Genomic DNA, 20,569 nt, shown 5'->3' with positions numbered 1-20,569 from the left:
GCCTATTGATGTTTATCATCTGTCTCCCTCTTACTGGGATATAAGTTCAGGGATGTGATGACAGAGACATTGTCTCTTAATTTTAGTGCTATATTCGCAGCTCATAGGAAAAAAAAATTACAGTGAGCACAGAAGAATTCATGCAGAAGATTCAAGGAAACAGGGTAAAGGAGAAACAGAGCAATTGGGGAATAGGTTGCTTCAAGGCAGTGCTTTTCAAACTATCTATGAAAAACCTGTTTCTGTTCTTATTTGAATTTGCAATTTGTCCTTTGCATCTTTTGTAAAATACAATCAAAATGAATTATTAGAAAATTAAAATGAATTATTAGAAATTTTAAAAGGCATACAAAACAGGCCTGTATTTGTCATTAGGTTCAACAGATACACAATTATTGTGACAAGTCCTTATAAAAAATTTCTAGAGTCTGAACCCTTGATTACTGAGCTTATTGAGGTTTGGTCACAAAAGTTCACAGACCAGCACCAATAGAGACAGCACGTTCAGTGTCTTGTGGTACTCCCAGGCAAGGAGGAAGACAAATGAGCTGCAGATAGCCTCTGCCCCCAGGTGAATTAAAGTTCAGTTTGGTAGACAATTTGGGACTCACGGTCACACTGCATGGCAGAGAGGTCAGAACATTGCTTTAGGATGCAGGCCCTTGGGACTGTGGTTTACCCCAGCTCTGCCACCATCTTACCCTGTAGACCCTTAGAAGATCATAGTGCCCCTCTGGCATCATTTTGCCATCTGTATGATGAAGAGATTGTGTCAGATGATTACATACACTAAGTTTACTCCTATTATTTGGATTCAGAGCTGAAAGCCCTCCCTGCCAACAGTTGTCACTAGGAGAGGTGAATAGTGACTGCTAATGGACACAGGTTTCTTTTAGGGATAATGAAAATACTTTAAAATGAAATAATGGTGATGACTATATGACTCCAGGAGTATACTAAAAAATTATAAAATTGTGTAAGTGGGTGAGCTTTATGGTATATAAATTATATCCCAATAGAGTTCATTTAAAAAAAAAATTCTCCATGCCACTGAAAACCAGAAAAAAGATGGTCTTGAATGGATGACAGTTTCCAGGCCACAGAGCCAGATGACCCAGTCAATCCTATAACTCTAAAAGGAGCTACTCATTGTACATAAAAAGGTTTCCTTTCAAGGACTACTATTAAAAATTTCTCTGTGAAACTTTTGCCTATACTGATTTTTTGTACTTTTTTTTTTTTAAAGATTTATTTATTTGTGCATACAGAACTGGGGTACAGGTCAGAGATGCAGAGGGTGAGAGGATTCACCAAGAACTGAGTGGGGAGCAGAACAGGCAGATCAAAGAAGCACACTGCTGAGGGGAGCAGCGGGCGGGTCAGGAGAGGTCTGCCGCGTCATGTGGATCACCTCCGGGGCAGGCAGGGATCGAACTCATGTGGAAGTGGCTTAAGCTCCTTAGTACAGTGCTTTAACTCGCTGCGCCACCAGGGAGGGCCCTTTTTGTACTGTTTTAACAAATTGTCTTTCTTATCTTTGTGGAGCTTAAAGTCTGTCAGAGTATAGACATTAGGCAAATCACAAAATTATTAATTACCATTGACAAGTATGATTAAGAAAGAATAGGGCCCTCCCTGGTGGCGCAGCACTGCACTAGGAAGCTAAAGCCACTTCCACAAGAGTTCAATCCCTGCTTGCCCCGAGATGATCTGCATGGCATGGCAGACCTCTCCTGACCGGTCTGCTGCTCCCCTCAGCAGTCCACTTCGACAATCTGCCTATTCTGCTCCCCACTCTGTCTCTGGTAAAACCTCTCACTGCCCCTGCACCTCTGGCCTGTACCCCAGTTCTGTATGCACAAATAAGTAAATGTTTAAAAAAAAAAAAAGAAATAAAAGAATAGAGCTACTGTCAGAACATAATAGGGACTGTCAGTCTGAGGGAAGCTTCCCTGAGCAAATAGCATATAACCTGAGACATAAGGTATGGATATTGGTCTGTCACTTGAGAAAATCCTGTGGCAAATGATGGCCACTGATCATCCAGAAGGACCTAGCAGTCCATTGGGACCATTGTGGGACGTAGAGAGGCTCTGTTAGCATTGTAATGGCGCTCTCTGTGTTAGGTCAAGGTTAACAGGGACCCTTGGTGGCCTAGATCTGCCTCTGCCCTAAGCCTACTCAGCCCCTTACCCAATATAGAGTAAGGAACTGTTCTCACTAAGCCCCAGAGAGAGTCATTTCTTTATCCCACATCCTGTGAATATAGAGGAGTCGAGTGCCTGGTCACCAGAGCCCGAGACCTCCAGAGCCACCTGCCATCCAGGCACCCACATTTCATCAAGACTTTAATCGGCTCCAGGCAGTCCTCATCTGAGCCTGGCTGGCATCCGGCATGACCTCATCACCGCCAACAGTGGCAGCTGGAAGCCAAGGCTCCCTTGGGTGAGAGAGAGGTCAGCATCTGCTGGGCAGGTCTCTTCTGCATCCTACACACACTACCTGCACTGAGCCCAGAAACAGAGCTGATTAAGATTCAGATTTCCTAGGCAGGGACAACTGCATTTTGCTAGCCCACTCCTGCCCCCTCAGTGCATGTGTTCTTAGGCAGAATGCACAGAGAAAGGGCAACACTGAAACTTTAAGAAGGGGAATATTAATTTGAACATCAGGGCCTGCAAAATAGAAAAAAGTTCCCCTCCCAGGGTCAGACTTGCGAATGGGCCTGAACCAGCATTTCCTTCCCAAAAGGCTTTTGCTTCTAGCATTTGTGTCCTCTCTTCATCTACACAAAAGCCTAGTGGTATCCCAGGGACAATACAGTGAGATCTCTCTGGAGATTTTTACCAGACTCCTTCCTGAACACCATTTTGGAAATTAATTCTTTTAAATGCTGTTGAAGGGAGTTTGCCACCAGCATCCTTCTAGATCCCTCTGATGTTTTTAAAGTAGCCTATTTTCTTTATTGCACTTATCTCAAAATGTCATCATATTTCATTAACGGATCCCTCCTTCACTACACAGTGGTGTCCAGAAGTTGAGTCTGGGCCTACAGAGCTTATATTCTCAGCAACTTGCACTATCCTTAGCACTTAATAGGTTCTCAGTAAATATTTGTTGACTAAGTTAATTCATAAGTGGCACTAGACATTAAAGGAACTGAAAAGATACAGGCCTTCCCCCAGACTTCATCTTACGGAGGGATAACTTGGTGAAAAGTTCCATACACAACACACACCCTGTTAAAGCATAGGATGGTAAGAGGCAAGTTTTTATGGGAAGGGAGGCTTGCATGGGGTTTGGGGTAGAGAGCTTGGGGATGCACCAGAGCACTCATTACTTGACTGTGAAGCAGCGAGAACTCTGAGATGACTGTCTATGGTTTGTTTAGTGACTATAGTGATAGTGAAAAATGCACAATATGAAAATTTCAAGCAGTACCAGAGGATATAGAGTAGAAAGGAAGTCCCCCACATCCTGGGTACTCCTCAGCAGCAACCCCTATAACTTTTCTTTTGTAGCCTCCCCATTATGACAATAAACAAATTATCACAAACTTAGTGGTTTAAACCATTTCAAATTTACTGTCTTACAGTTCTGGAGATAAATCTGAAATGGATCTCACTGCCCTAAAGTCAAGGTATCAGCAAGTTGCACTCCTGCATGGAGGCTCAGAATTCGTTTCCTTGCTATTAGCATCTTCTAGAGACTGCCCACATTCCTGGTCTCAGCTTCTTTCTGTCTTCATATCAGAAAGACTCAGTGGAGTCTTTCTCATACTTCATCCTCAGACTCTTCCTGCCTCCTTGGTAGGAAGCCTTTCAGGTAGGAACCCAGGTGATTACCCTGGGCCTGCCTGGTACTTTACCATCTCAGGTTCACCTGATTAGCATTCTTACTTCTATTGCAACCTTAATTCCTCTTTTCTTAGTAATTTAACACATTCACAGGTTCCAGGGATTACATGTTCACCTCACTGGGAGTCTTGGTTCTGTCTACCACACTCCTCAGAGATACTTTATGTGTTTTGTTTTCCTTCCCTATGTTTGAATACATACACACAGTACAAAATTCAAAATTCAAAATTCAAAAACTTTATCCCATCTCAGACTCAAGTACTGCCTACTTTCTCCACTGTATCATTCTTACTTTTTGCCCTTGAAATTGACAAGCAGTCTATGCTGAGACACTTAAGGTCATGTAAATATCCTCCTCCTCACTGAAATTTCCCCCTAGACCACACAGCCATTTATGGTTCATTCCTGAGCCTATATATAATATATGATGGTTGCAGAATGAGTGTTCACATCTTTCCCATCTCCAGCACTCACTCCACATTGGCCAGTCAGCCCCTGGCCTTCTGTAGTAAGCAAGATCCCCTTGCTAGCCCCTCACCCCCTTAACTACTTACTGTGAAACTGAGCTCTAGTCCCCCTAGTTGTGGTGCTAAAATCGTCACAGATAGTGATCAGTGTGGCAGCCCTCCATCTTTTATTTACCCTCTTTTTTTTTTTCTGCCAAAACAAGATGTTTCATCTTTTTCTGCTGCTGCTCTGGAGTAAGTCATTTTCTCTGAGGGTTCCAGAGACTTTTCAGTGGGCAGCTGTATTAGAGACGAGGCTTAGTACCAAGTGTGCTCTTTTACGCCTTCTGTTGATAGAGCTGAGATACACAAATGTAGCCCTGTGCACATGCATATTTTAAGAATCCTATCCCTAAGAAAGGGTTCTTTCTTATCTTTGTACATTTCACATTTGTGTGTTCTGTCTTCCAGTATGAGAATGCTGGCTTTGAAAGCATTGTCACGGTAGTCTCTGTTCTTCTCTACCATTTTGATCCTTCTCATTCTCCCTCCCCTGCAGATTCTCTGATTGATAGTTGTCTGTTAATATTGTTTTTAACTTACTGTAATTATTTTTTTCCTGATCCCTTATTTGGCTCCTCCTAAAAGTGAAACCATCTGATATTTTTCTTCTTTCTGGCTTAGTTCACTGAATTAATCCCTTCTAGCTCCATCCATGTTGCTGTGAATGGCATGAGTTTATCCCTTTTGATTGCTGCGTAATATTCCTTTGTATACACCTTGTTGATCCAGGCATCTATTTTTGGGCATTTGGGTTGTTTCCATAGCTTACCTATTGTAAATAGTGCTGCAGTAAACATAGGGATGCAGATGTCCTTTGAATTAATGTTTTTGTGTCCTTTGGGTAAATTCTTACGAGTGGAATTGTTGGGTCATATGGAAGCTCATTTTTTATGTAGTTTGAGGATCTGAGCAACTTTTCATAGTGGTTGTGTTACAGGGCAGCCCAGAAAATTCAGTTACACTGCAGGCACACACAAAAGGGTCAAAATGGGTTTATTTACAAAAAGGGGAAAAGAACAGGAAACAACAACTGGAATATCTTTACTGGTTCGGCTGACTTGCAGCTCTGGTAACAAACTAACTGAAAGCCCTGAGTCACGCGGTCTGGAGAGGCGTTGGCAAGCGAGAGAGCAAGAGACACAATGGCGCCCCACTTATCCCCCAGTGTCCCAGAATGCCTGCTTAGCTCCACCCTTGGGTCCTTGCAGTTCTCTCCCTGTACTGCCGGGAGTTATAGAGTCCAGAAAGCTGGAGTAGAGGGTGGAGTCCACAAGACTGCAGAGTTCCTTTAGGACATCCTTCCCCTTAACAATTGGACCAGTTTGCATTCCCACCAGCAGTGTAGGAGAGGTCCCTTTCCTCCACATCCTCACCAACATTTGTTATTTCCTGTTTTTAATATGTACCATTCTCTCGGGTGTATGGTGGAGTTTCATTGTGGTTTTCATTTGCATTTCCCTGTTTACCAGTGATGTTGAACACTTTCGTGGCCATTTGCATTTCCTCTTTAGAGAAATGTCTTTTTAGCTCTTCTGCCATTTTTTTGACTGGATTGATTACTTTGTTTTTGCTGAGTCATGTAAGTTCTTTGTAGATCTTTCTGATCCATTCCTTATCAGTAGTATCATGTGCAAAATGTGTTCCCAATCAGTAGGGTGTCTCTTTGTTTTGGTTAATGTCACTTTTGCTGTACAGAAACCTTTTAACCTGATGTAGGTCCAGCTATTCATCTTTTCTTCACTTTCTTTGCTTTGTGGGATGTGTCTTTAAAGATGTTACTGAGATGTATGTCATGTAGTATTTTGCCTATATTTTCTTCTATATATTTTGTGGCTTTAGGCCTTATGTCCACATCTTTTATCCATTTTGAGTTTGTGTGTGTGTGTGTGTACGTGCATAGTGTAGGTAGTGGTCTAGCTTCATTTTTTTGCATGTAGCAGTCCAGTTTTACCAGCACCAAGCAAACTGTCATTGTTCCATTGCATGGTCAATGGTACCTTTATCGAAGATTAGTTAAATATGTGGGTCTATTTCTGGGTTTCCTATTCAATTCCATTGATCTGTGTATCTGTTTTTGTTTCAGTATCATACAATTTTAATTATTATGGCTTTGTCTATAGTTGAAGTCTGGGAGTGTGATGTCTCCATTCTCCTTCCTTTGGTCAGGAGAGCTTTGGCTATTCAAGGTTTTTTGTGGTTTGATATGAATTTTATCAATATTTATTCTCTTTGAAGAATGTTATTGAATCTGTGATTGTTTTGGTAGGAGATAGCCATTTTGATGTTAAATTCTTCCAATCCACAAGCAGTGGATGTCTTTCCATTTCTTTGTGTCTTCTTCTCTTTCTTTTAACAGTGTTTTATAATTTTCTTTATATAGCTCCTTCATCTCTTTTGTTAAATTTATTCCCAAGTATTTGACATTTTTATTTCAATTATAAAAGGGATGGTTTTCTTGATTTCTTCTTAAGATTGATTGTGTGCACATAAGAAACCTGCTGATTTTTGTATGTTGATTTTGTATCCTGCTACTGTACTAAACAGGTTGATTAGTTTTTCTGGCTCTCTATGTATATTATTATATCATCTGCAAATGGTGATGGTTCTTCTTCTTTCCCTATTTGTATTCCTTGTATGTCTTTCTCTTATCTTATTACTTTGGCTCAGGCTTCCAGTTTTATATTGAAAAGCAGTGACGAGAGTGGACATCCTTGTCTTGTTCTTGGTCTTAAAGGAAAGGCTTTCAGCTTTTCATATTGAGAATAATATTGGCTGTGGGCTTGTTATATATGGCTTTTATCATATTAAGGTATGTTCCTTCTATCCCAAGAATTTCAAGGGTTTTCATCATGAACTTTGTCAAATGCTTACTAGCATCTATTGCTATGACATTAGAGAAAATACATATATAGTAGACTTCAACATCCCACTCTCACCAATGGACAGATCAATGAGATAAAAAAATAAACAAGGACACTACAGCCCTAAATAAAGACCTAGACCTCCTGGGCTTAACAGACATCTATGCCAGGAGCAAAAGGATGGCAGAACATTCAAAAATCAATTGTTGTAATTCAACACATCAACAGAGAGGATAAGAAAAACCACATGACCATATGGTTTTTAACTTGTTATATACAGTCAAAATTCAAAACCACAGAGGTCATTTAAACTGTACAAACTTGGACTGTTTTTTCAAGGAGAATGAATACAGAGAGAAAGGGACAGGGACTGAGGACTCAGACTTGGGTGTCATTCATAAGCTGACATAGAACAGGGACCTGCAAAGGAGATGAAGTTGTAAGTATTGTGTATCATGGAAATCAAGGTAGAAAAGTATCAAAAGGAGGCCAGGCCAGCATTAGCATTGATTACTACAGCCATGGGGAAGAAGAAGGAAGAGTTTGCTGGGTAATGAGGTTCATACTTCTGCTTCTGAGCACCACAGCATTCCTGTTCATTCAGGCCAAGGGGAGACTCTCCTGATCTCCATGAATGATTTTGCCCAGAAGTGTTGCCAGGAACTCCTGACAAACAGAAATTGAGAGAACATACCTCATAACTGAGGCATAATTATTCAGTCAGCAAATATTTATTCAACTCCAACTGAGTGCCAGCAGTGTTCTGATATCACAACAAAGACCTCATTTTTAATTTGTGCTTCTCTCTCACCACTATCTAAAATATTGGAGGTTTCCTTTACCAAGTTCATCCTTCTGGTTTGTCATACAGTCACACTGTGAAACAAAGTTGGTAACTTTGTTAGAATTAATTAGGGGAAAGCCCTCTTGAGAAAAATGGAATCATTAGCACCAGCAAGAAGCTCTGGGTAAAATATGCCCTTTTGTGCTTGTTTTCTCCTTCTTCCTAACCTGCAGCTTCCACTTTTATTTTTGGTGATGGTTGCCTGGTGGCGTGGTTGAGCTTAAAGGAAGGAGCATAAATTGGAATAATCCTTGTTGACAGTGGCCTCTAGTTTTTTTTTTGTTTGTTTTGTTTTTTGTTTTTTTTGTTTGTTTGTTTTGGTTTTGGTTTTTAGAGCAGCAATTTTATGAGGGAGATGAGTAATTCCTTCAGTCATGATGTGAGGTTGACATCAGCAGATGAGTGGTTCCTATGCCCACAACTCTAGCTTGTTCAATTTAATGACTTAAAGATACCCTCTCCACACTCCTGATTCTGTCCACTGGGAAGTACAGTTAGCAAAAATATTTCATGGGTTTCTGTTTCTGCCAGTGGTCTCAAAACCAACTGTAAATAAGTCCTCCAGCCTTCCTTAATGTCAGAGTGAAAGTATGTATATTTGAGTACTTCATTCCAGGGAGCCTGACTCAGCCACCACATTAATGTACCCATACTCTCCAAGCAGAAAGCTTTTCTTAACTTTGGAAATGACTTGACTGGAAGCATAAGCCTTCTCCTGATAACCCCTCTTCCCTGCTATGGACATTAGGCCAGAATTGGTCAACAGAAGCTTAAACATCTGGTCTGCTCAGTCCTTTGGGGTAGTTGGTGTTTTATAGACAACCCATCAAGATGGATTGGCCTCATAACTGAATTAGCCAGATGTGTGGACATTGTGTGCCCTTTCCTCAGCCTCCCTTCAATGTTGTTAGATTGGAGCAGACATGCGATTAGCATGTTTGAAGATGTGTTTTTAGTGCATGAACAAAAGGTGCTTCTGCAGCTTTTTGCAGCTTTCTGTGGCTCTGCCCCAGACGTCAGCAGCGTAATTGTGACTGTTAAATTCAGTCCAGGCCCCAGGCTCCGCTGCCTTGGTCTCAGCTGTCATTTGCAGGAGCGGGAGGGGGTTGCAGAAGCCCAGGGACCCAGGCTCTTATTATAGCCCACTTTGAACTCTGCTTTATCCAGAGCCTTTCCCTCCCACCGACAATTGTTCCCAGCTGCTTTCTGGTCACAGAGCCGGCTGCCACCTCTGGGTGGATTGTGGGGAAAGGGAGAAATGGGGCTGGCTTCTTAAGAGCCCACAGCTTTCACCAGAGACAAGCTGAGGTGCCTTACACTTCCAGTGCCTGTGTCACATGCTATTCAGAGCATTATCCCCCCAGTTGAGAAACCCCCTACCTTGCATTTGCCTTGAGTAAAAATTCTTGGCTGGAGTTTTTGCTTTTCCCTTTCCCTCATCTAACTTTACATGTAAAGTATGTTTGAACATTCATTTCCATACTCTTGTGCCACCTCTTTTCTAACCAGGTTGGCTTACATCTTCGAACAAACCAAGCATTCTCATAGCTCTGCTAACGCTTAATATTCTGTAGATAGCTCATACTCAATGTTTCAAAATGCTGCCATCCTGAGACTTACTCCATTTTCCCTATTTAGTGAATGGCATCATCATCTATCAACCTGTCACCCAAACAAAAATGTCCAAGTAAATCTGATGACTTCTCCCTGACTCTCCACCAATCCTGTCTTTCTTGGAATATTGTGCCAGCTCTATCCTGTTGCCTCTATCCCTACTGACCTAGTTCAGCCTTCATCACTCTCACCTACACTACTGGAACAGCCTTCCTATTAGTCTCCCTACCTCCAGGCTCCCCTCAAACCAGCCTATAGTCTGCAAAACCCTATAGCTTCCCTGTTTGAAATTTCCAGCAATTTCCAGTGCCTTGTAAGTTAAGCCCAGATGTCTAAAACCCAGCACATACGTCTCTTCAGTCCTCCATGAGTCTTCAACTCTTCTATGGGGATGGTGTTGCTTCAAGAGTGAGTCCAGGGCTTGATGGACCTACCAGGGTGGTGGCCACAGTCGATGGACCTGGGAAAACAGTAACTGTCTCTGCCATAGGTGTGTTGCACTGCCCTCTCCCTTGCAAAGTCTTTCATTCCCTTAAGCCTTTGCTCAGTGTAGTTTCTCTGCCTAAGATGCCCTTTCCCCAGTTCTCAGCTAACTGCCTACATAATGTTCGGGATGCAACTTCTTTATATCTCTTCTCTGTAACTTTCCCTTGTTTTCCCAGACAAAACAAGTCAGCAATTTTTAAGAGGTTATTTTATTATTTTGAAATTACAAATGAAGCTTCAAAAAGCAGAACTGAACTTGTATCTCTTCCCCTACTCCTCTTCTCCCTACTCCTCTTATTCTGCTGCAGTAACCCAAGGCAGGTTTCCAGCTTGTGGAAGGCCACTCAATCTCCATTCTTCCACTAATAAGATGGGATGGCTGGCTTCCTGCTGAACACCCCATCTCAGCACACATACATTTGGTGAGACACATTGTAGAAAGGAATGTTTGATAATGGTAAGTGGAGTAAAGATAGCAATAGCTGTTCCTTACTGAGTTCTTACTATGTACCAAGCTCTGTACTAAGGCCTTAGATCTCTGTTTTATTTTTTTTAAGATTTATTTATTTATGCATACAGAACTGGGGTACAGGCCAGAGGTACAGGGGCAGTAAGAGGATTCTTCAGAGAAGGAGTGGGGAACAGAATAGGCAGATTGACAAAATACACTGCTGAGAGGAGCAGCGGGTGAGTGTGGTTCACCTCCCCAGCCAGGGATCGAACTCGAGCTGAAGCAGCTGAGGCTAGCATCTCAGTGCTATGCTTTAACTCGTTGAGCCACCAGGCAGGGCCCCTTTTATCTCTTTTAACACTTAAAAAATATATTTGATACTCATATTCCCTACATGTTCCAAATAGGGGCATTAGCCTGTTAAGTAACTTGCCCAAGTTGCAGCACTAATAAGCGGCAGAGCTGCTGTGGTACACCAGTGATTATGATCTCAAGAGCAGATGCCAGTCTGTGTTCCCAGAGCCTAGTAGGTATTCTGCAGTGTTGGTTGGTCAATCAGATGAATGAAGGAATCAGCGTTCCTCCCGCTGAACTTGGCTACAGGCTTAGGAGAGACTGGCTTGAGAATCTTTAGCTTATGCCAAGTAGTATGGATTTTGTCTCATCTCCTAATGCCCAGCAATACACAGACATGTTCTCTCCCGCTCAGTAACAAACTGCCTGGAACTCTTTCCTGGCTCATATTTACAAGAGAATGTGATAAATTCCGTATTGATCCCTCCTGTTCCACTGTAAATTTTGCAAAAGATGATTAAATAGAGCAATAGAGTCTGCAGGCATTGTGGCTCAATATGTTGTGGAGTAGCGTATCGACCTCCTCCATCCAAAGGCAGCCAGCGCCTATCCCTGCTGCCCCAGACCAGTAATTAAAATCCTGTGAGACTGGGATTTAAAATCCAATCATATCCCTGAATCAAGCCTTCTAGCCTCCCCATGTGACGAGTGCAATAAGGTAACGGCAGGAGCATGTTTATGTCTGTGCTGAAGCAGTCCCCATAGGGTGGGTAAGAAATGGAGAGTTGGGTAGCCCTGCTGGCTAAATCACTTCACCCTGACACCACAGCCACTTGTAAGACAATCTGTAGGTACATAAACAAGTCCAAGCCAAAAACCAAACCTCTGTCCATAAGAGCAAAATAGCATGCACACAAAAACTCACACATTGTGCTTCAGTGTACACTTCAACCTCACAGCCAGTAGTTGGTTTAAGCAAGTGGCTTGGCCTTGATTAAACTGATACATGGCTTAGAGTAACCAAATTTGTGTTTGAATTTCCACAAGAACGCATTAATTTAACCTCAGCTAAAGCTAGTCTTTCCTGTGCTGAGACCTGTAATCACAACACACTGTACTATTGAAATCAACTTGTCTATCACCTCCCTAGAGGATCTGGTGCTTGTTAGGGGCAAAGACAATGTCTTCTCTCACTCACCTTTGTATCTCTGGCCCCTAGCATAGTGCCAAATATATAAAAGAAAACCTGTAAAAGAGTATCTCTGAATGAATGAAAAACACAAATGAAATGATCTTTAGAAAACTTTTGTAATAGCTTGGAAGTAGTATATGTATAAATAGTAGTCTTACCAAGTGGTTGTTCACTCTGGCTGAACATTTCCAGTGCCAGGGAACACATTCATTTCTAAAGCTACTCATATTCTCTTTGGATGTTCTGATGGTTAGAAAATTGCTTATATTTAGGTAAAATTGAGTTTTCAAGGGTCTTATTTTACTTTGGACTAGTAAAATGAACTAATCTCTAGTCCATATTTTGGTATTCAAATATTTGAAAATGCAGCATGTTCTTCTGAGCTATTTTTTCTCCAGCCAGATCTCAACTTTCTTAAAATATGGCTTCTGAGCCTTTTCCTCTCTCAGTTACTCTTCCCAGAACTATCGCCACTTTGTCTTCTGGAACTCATGACTTCCCAATTATTGCCGTTAATTTTCTTCTTGGTTTCAGTTCTCTAGATCAGTCTTCCAATACGTATATTTGCTGCCCTTCCTACTCTAATCCTCTGTCTGCCAATTTGATCAACAGGCCCGTTCCTGTGCTAATTCATATCAGGGATAAATAAAACATGCTGAGCAGGATCAGACCTATTTTCTGCCACTAGCAACTTCCTTCCAGGTCACTCTGGTCATTCCATCCACCCTTCTTGGGTCCAGGTAGTCCACTTACCCTTCACACTGTACTGGCTTCCAGCCATATTTCTTAGCCACAGCCTCAGGATTGTCCTGAGACATCCCATCAAATATCTGATGAAGCCCATACTGCCCTAACTGCGTCTGATTCAGCAAACTGGTAATCCTGATAAAGAGAGGAAATGAGGTTGGTCTGGCATGACTTGGTTCTGAAAACCCATCCTGAGGCCTGGCACTCATCACCATTTCCTTTTCAAGACGGTCATAAAGCCTTCCTTTGGTAATACATCTGGGTCTGCAAACAAGATATAACTGTGTGGAAAGTATGTGATCAGATAGGTGCTCTAGGGATTCAAAGGAAGAAGTGGCTCAGGTAGGCTGGAGTGGCCTAGGAAAGCTTCAGAATGGGGCAAATGAAGTTGGACTTTGCAGGGTCTTGTGATGGGCATGGGGGCTTGAGTGCCATTGACGGTAGTAGTGACTGCCCAGTGCAGATTCGTCTTTCAGGTCAGTGCTGGAACTAAAAGCCCAAGCATGGGGCTGAGACAGAGTGGGCAAGTGGAAAGAGCCATGCCTGGAAGGCCTAGGTTCTAGAATCCCATCTCCATGAGCTTGGGCTCTCTCTCTTCCCTACATTTCTCCAGTTGTTTTGTTGTTGTTGTTGTTTTCTTAATGGTTACTCAGCACAGCACCTTCTGCACTTCTTCAACTGGTGGTGTGGTTCCCATCTTCCTGGCTACACAATATGTGGTCCCAATATGAGGAAACAGTGTCATCATACTCTCCTCATCCCCCTGCCACTATACTGTGTTAGCATTGTTTCGATCCCCATCTGTCTCCCACCAGACTAGGTTCTACCCCAAGGCAGAACCAGTCTGATTGCACTATGGACCCCTGACCCAAAGTCAGTGCACAGTGGGTTTGAATGGGATGGCTGGACCCAGTCAGGTGTTGACAGCTTTCTGTTGCATGAACTTCAGAAATCTGCCTCCTCAAAGGTAAGAGATCCCATCTGACTATTAGGAATTCCAAATGACCTTCTGGGAGGACAGTTGATGTGGCTCGCCATTCACCCACCCCTCACAGGATAAAGCCCTAAATGGGAGGAAAAGAATTCCCATTTTGTGCCCATTTTTCAAACCCATTTATATAAGCCTGCCCCTAGAAAGCCTTCCATCTTGACTTTGGAGCATCTGAGGACTCTGGAAGGAAAGTGAAAAGATGTTCCCCTCTTTTTGCAACATCAGGCAAGTAATCCTTGCTTCTTAAAAAAAAAAAGCATAACACTTTTTAGTATGTAAAATTTTAAGCATATTCAAAAGAAAGAGTAAGCTAAGAGTAAGCTGAGCTTTCAGGCCTAGCTTTACTATGTATTTGCTGAGTGACCTTGTGCATGTGATTTCAGCTCACTGAGACCTATTTCTGTCTTTATATGATGAATAATTCAGACACTGGAAAAATCTTACACCCAACAAATGTTAGACCCTCTCCTTTCATCGTTCTTATTTCGAGACTTAGTTAAATCATCTGTAAAGTGGGAAAAATTAATACCTTCCCTGCTTTATTCAAAATGTTGTTGTTAAGAAAATTAAAGCGTTAAAGTCATCACAGGGTGTAAATGTACTAAGTGCTCAGTGAAGGTTCTCAGGTACAGGGAGGCATGTCTGCATGCTCCTGGGTATGATCTGTGCAGATGCTGAGGAGGCACCAGGGTGTTTTATGGAAAAGTTCTAGAAAGATGTCAGAAGTTCTGTGGCTTCCTGCAGTACTCTGGACAGGTCTCTCTTCTCTCATCTCCAGCCTCTGGGAAAACAGAAGTGAATCAGTTTTTACAAAGAACATTGTATTTGCCCTCCCTGGTGGTGCGATGGGTTAAAGCACAGCTAGCCACAGCCGCTTCAGCACAAGTTTGATCATCAGTCGGGAAGCAGACCCACATGGCACAGCAGACCTCTCCTGTCTCTCCTGCTGCTCCCTTCAGCAGTGTACTTCGTCAGTCTGTCTGTTCTGCTCCCCACTTTGTCTCTGGTGAATCCTCTCACTGCCCCTACACCTCTGGCTTGTACCCCAATTATGTATGTATAAATACGTAAATCTTTAACAACAACAACAAAAAAGAACAGTGTATAGCCTGTAGAGTTTTGTTTTAAAACTATTTTCAAGCTTTTTGTCTTATTCAGCCCAAACAAAACCCTGAGAGGTAGGTAGGGCAGCCATTATTACCATCAGAGAAATGAAGCAGATGCTCAGGATCACACAGCCAAGGAGTAGAAACTGCACCCCCTCTGGTTCCCAGCCCCAGTGCTCTTTTAAATAGGTGGGAGCCAGATGTAGCTAGTGGAAGAATGAAAATTCAGTAGTGATAGATTTGGTAAACCAATATGGCTGATAGAAGGACTAGAAAGGGTAAACAAGTGGCTTTATTAATAGTAATAGCCTAATACATTTGTTTTCACAAATGTCACTGTTGTCTTCTTCTACATATTACCCCTTTTTAAAGCCCTCTTCTATATAGCATCCCCTTTGATGTTCACAGAGGTAGACTGAGGCTAGGACAGCAACTTCTCTCCTCCTCATTCCACCCCAAACTTGTGAGCTGTTCCTATCGCAGAGAAGAACTGAACCCTAATTTCATTACTCTCCTCAAGAAGAATAAGTGAACTTCTCTCTCTACCCACAGAGCCTAGCAGGTTTTAGTCCCAGGCAGAGAGGTGCCTGGAGCAGCAGAGAAACCAGGGGCTTTGGCCTACAGGAGCTAGGGACAAATCAGAAGGGCTCTTTGAGGGCAACAGCAGCCATGTCATATGTGACCTCAGAAGATAACCCCTGGAAAGCAGTTCATTCCTTTAATAGAGCATGTTGAACACCTGTTCTGTGCGGGGCCCTGTGCTGGGTAGATGTATAGCAGTGACTCAGAGAGTTCCTGACTTCTAAGAGCACTCAGTCTTGGATGATGGTGAATTATTTTGACGCAGAGTGATCAGCACAGTGAGATAGAAACAGAAGAGCCTGTGGAAATGCAGACAAAGAGAGTTTGGACTAAGCTCCACAGATGAACAGGTGTTTACAAGAAGGTCAAGGTAGGAGTGGGGTTGGAGAGGTTTTGTAGGGGAAATCCCTTACAAGTCTATGAGCCTGGGGTTTGGGCACTGGGCATGTTCAGGGGAGCCAGATGACCACCTGTAACTGGTGTGTAAAGGGAGTCAGAGCAAACTGGAAGAGCTCACTTTAGGTCTTTTTTCACTTGGACAGTCTGACCAAAGTCAGACACTGTGCCAGAAAAGGGCAGTGGGTCCTCTGGACCCCACTATCCAGGCCTCTCCTCCACCAACACCATTTCCACTGTATTGCATGACGAGACCCAGCCAGCCACTGACACCAACTGGGACCAGCCTGTGACCACCCCCATCCTACTTTCCTGGCCCAAGCCCTATTGACAGATCCCCCAGAATCCGAAGGAATTCAAGACAAATGGTTAAGAGGATGGAGTTAATAAAATTTGAAAAATTGAGGCCTGTCACTCCACTAAACTTTTTTCAATACCACTGACAGAAACATATTTCCCCAATGAGTGACCTTCCACAGCTGTAGCAGGCCGGCGCAGCCGCAGCAGTGCTGCCAGGAAGCCAGCCTGCTATTTATCAAATATTATAAGCTGGGACACACTAATCTGGAGCAGGGAGAAGAGGGAGGGGTCCTGCACTATACTGCCTGGGGTGCTCCAGGTGTTGGCCCTAGCCCCAGACAGCCAGTGGGAAGTGACGGATAGCCTGCGATTAGCACTCCCCACCTCCATCCAGCCCTCTCACTTACTCCCAGAGGCCTGACCCTCTCGACCAGCTGCTCGGCCTGGAGGGGCCCTGGGTGGGAGGCAAGGGGAGGTCAGGCCAGGGCACGGGCCATCCTGATACCCCCAGAGAGGGCAGGCGGGTGAGACCCACCGTGGTTATTTATTGGAGTGTAATGGTTTGTGGCCGTTGGTCTTGAGGTGAAATCGATCAGTTGTAGAAGTCAGGTTCTATCAATTATTACAGCAATTAGTCAAGTCAGAGCATCAGACCAAGGGTGCGGGGGAAGAGGGACTAATATTAGGTGGATATTATACATGGTGCCCCCACCCCAGCCATCCTACAGTGAGATCAGGCATGCTGCCCTGAGGCTCCAGCTTCCTTCCTCAGGAGTGGCCACTGGGGTGGGCCTGACTGAGACATCCCTGTGCTGGCTGGCCCGGGGTAGAGAGTTGTCCGTATCCCCATCCCATCCTTTATAAGAAGTGACATGACTCCTACTAGAAATTACTCAGTGACCCATGTTTATGGGGCACATTTTTCATTCTGTAAGCAAATATAGATCACTGACAGCACTTGTTTGAAGCGGCTAATCTCACCCTCTGTTCTTTTTCCCACTTTCTCCCACTTCTCTCTCTCTCTCTCCCCCTCCCCTTCTATCTCCCATTTCTTTCTTCATTATCCATTTCTCTCCTCTCCTCTTTGATTTTTTTTCTTTCCCTTATAGAGATCTGATACCCTTTCCACTCCAGCCCATATCTAGTGACAGAGCTCCCCTTGAGGCTGCCTAAGAAAGAAGAGGCAGTTCCACTGCTCTACTCTCACTTCCTCTCAACCCTCACTGAGGCCCAAGAGCTTTAGGAAAAGGGAGAGGCTTCCTGGCAATGCCCTTCAGCCTTTGTAGAGCACCAGAGAGAACAGGGGTGGGGTGGGAAGCTATATCAGGTGAACAAGTCCCTCAGAACTTGGTACCTCTGTCTGTCCTCCTTCAACACACTGACTATGTTTGGCCTGAGTTAATGTGTGCTCATCTCCTCCCCATTAGGTTCTAGAGTGTGGAATTGTGCCCTGACTCAAATTCTAGGTAACCCTTCAGCTTAAAGACATGGAGAGGATGTTGCAGAAAGGACAAAAGAAACGGTCACAGGAGTGAGAAGAAAATCCGAAACATGGTTTTGTAGAATTCAGAGAGTGGCCAGGGGATCAGTGACTGTGGAGTAGCTAAGAAACATAAAAAAGAAAGCTAGGGCCCTCCCTGGTGGTGCGGCGGGCTAAAGCACAGCACTAAGGAGCTAAAGCATGTTCAGCGTGAGTTCCATCCCCGCCCCAGAGGTGATCCATATGGCATGGCAGAACTCTCCTAACCGCCCACTGCTCCCCTTAGCAGTATTTCATCAGTTGGCCTGTTCTGCTCCCCACTCCGTGGTGAATCTTCTTACTGCCCATGCTCCTCTGTCCTACACCCAGTTCTGTATGCATAAATAAATAATTCTTAAAAAAAAAAAAACAATTATTCATTGGCTGTGCCAATCTCCTATCATCCTGCGTGCAGGGCCCAGTACCAAGTGTTTGGAAAATGAGTGAGACTCCAGCTGAGCCTCTGAGATCCTGCTTAATAGTTGGGAAAGGCAGACACTCTTGTTATTAGAGGTTATACATTATCCCTCACAGTGAAAGCCACATAGGGATATCTCCGCAAGGGTACAGCAGGGCTGCCCTAGTGGAAATGTGAATAATTGTAGTTAAGAAAACCTGGGCATAGATGTGATTCCTGATCCAAGTAAGTAATTAGTTTTGCAACCTTAGGCAAGTTATTTCACTTCTAAGCCAGGTTACCAGCTCTGTAGCATGGGGATTAAACAATGTATAGAAAGTCCAGAGATCAGTGTCTGGCACATGGTGTTAGATAAGTACCACTGGCCATTATTATTACTATTACTACTGTTATTATTATCACAAGTCCTAGGTATATACTCAAGACATGTGAAAAGTCTTGTACCCAAAAACTTGTTCACAAACATTTGGAGCAGCATTATTCACAATAACCAAAAGGGGAGAACAACCCAGATTTTCATCAGCTGGTAGGTAAACAACAGCGGTATATCCACCGCGTAGAATATTACTTAACCCTAAAAAGAGATGAAGTATGTGCTGCATTCCTATATTCTTCTTGTGATATGAATGATCACATGCTATGACATAGATGAACCTTGAAAATAATGTGCTAAATGAGAGAAACCAAGCCAAAAAGGCCACAGTTGTATGATCCCATTGATATTAAAATGGAAGTTAGGGAAACCCATAGACAGAAAGTAGACTAACGGTTGGCAGGGATGATGGCAATGAGGAGTGTCTTCATTGGGGTTTCTTTTAAAGATGATGAAAATTATCTGCAACTAGATCATGGTGATGGTTGTACAACCTTGTAAGTATGCTGAAAGCTACTGAATTAATCACTTTACAAAGTTGAATTTTGGTAGGGGGTGGGTAGATGGGAAAAAGGAGACAAGGGTATGGTGAAGGATAGATTTGGACTTTTAGCAGTGAACATAATGTAGTATTTATGTATGTTGATTCTCAACAATGAAAACCTAGATTTATATAATGTTATGATGCAATGTTACTTTAGTAAATAAAAATTAGCCCTAAAATAATAAAAGGAATTATATATATCAATAAAAAAGTGATATTTTATATCAAATTCCTACTAGAAAATAAGTTCATATGTAAAATGTTAATTTCTTCTTATTAATGATAAGTTTCCTTGATCTGGATCATTTTCCCCCCGTCTGTCCCTGCCCCCCCTCCTTCCATACTTCATCACAGCCCAGGCAGCCAGCCAGGTATAATTGCTTAATAAATGCTTCCGATTGTTGATAAGTTAATAGTTAGCCTTTAAGCAGAGAGTGTCAATAGGAATAGTTTACATGGTAAAATAAATTAATGTTTCCACAGTCTGGGATTAAGAAACACTAATTTCTACTGTCTATCAGTAGACCCTCTCCTCCTCCCCTCTGTAGCCCACGGCCCCCCAGCCCAACCCCGCCCCAGGCAGGCCCTACACTGATAATGTCTTGCCTGTGTATTTAGTGTCCACAGCCAGCCCATTCCATCCTTACAGCTGGGACTGAGTCTTGACCCTTCTTTACTTCAAGACCATACTTCCCTAGCAAGAAGGATCAAGGGGTATGCCCTTTAACACAGTCTTTGAGCATCTACGTTTTCAGGGTACAGATTTCTTCTTTGTCCCCAAGCCACACTCATGCTACGTTTGCCAAATTGAATAGACTGGGCAGTTTTTGAAGAAGTAATTGAGGTGCTCAGACCTGACTCAGTAGTTAGGGTAGAACTCTAGTAGATACTCAGTAGTGTATAGAACTCAGTAGTTTTCCTCCTCCACAGGCTTTGTGCAAAATAGACACTTTACACAGCTTGTCAGCACTGGCATTTACAAACTGGAAAAGGTAGACAGCCCCAGCAAGCCTTTCTTCATGTCATACTTGAAATTCTTTGTCCCCCAAGTCACAGGAACTGATGATGAGAGGAAATGCCTACCTACATGTACCCACTTACCCATAACTAGCATTGGTAAGGGCATCATACTGTGGTACTGGCTCAGCCAGGGTGCTGCTAGTGGTACCCAGGCCTCCAGGGAACTCAGCTAAGCTGCAGGAAATGCCCAGAAAGAAGAGGCATTAAAGCAGAGAGTGGGTCAGAGAACAACAAGAAGGTCCTTTACTCTTACTCAGGATATCCTGTGCTTGAGAAAGGAGCGCTTTCATTATAGTTAATAAAGAAATATCCATCTTATGTAAATGTTTGATAATGTGGGAATTTTAATGAATATGCAAATGTTAAGGTATGTTATTCTATCATATGTTTGGTATCTTTGTTAGCATGTTCAGCTGTGTGGGTGTGCGCATAACATACTGTGTATATAACACATCTACGTGGAAG

The 20,569-nt window shown here is 43.1% G+C and overlaps 1 protein-coding gene across 2 annotated transcripts in view; it reads left to right on the top strand.

The window, feature by feature from the left end:
- The window catches only part of CLPB (ClpB homolog, mitochondrial AAA ATPase chaperonin), a 130,093-nt gene that overhangs the window by 70,967 nt on the left and 38,557 nt on the right, over window positions 1-20,569 (top strand). The window lies entirely within an intron of this gene.

This window comes from Condylura cristata, unplaced genomic scaffold, assembly GCF_000260355.1.
Source record: "Condylura cristata isolate star-nosed mole 26May11 unplaced genomic scaffold, ConCri1.0 scaffold00015, whole genome shotgun sequence".
Taxonomy (NCBI): Eukaryota; Metazoa; Chordata; class Mammalia; order Eulipotyphla; family Talpidae; genus Condylura; species Condylura cristata.
The sequence above is the reverse complement of the archived record's forward strand: the minus strand, read 5'-3'. Positions and strand labels throughout refer to the sequence as shown.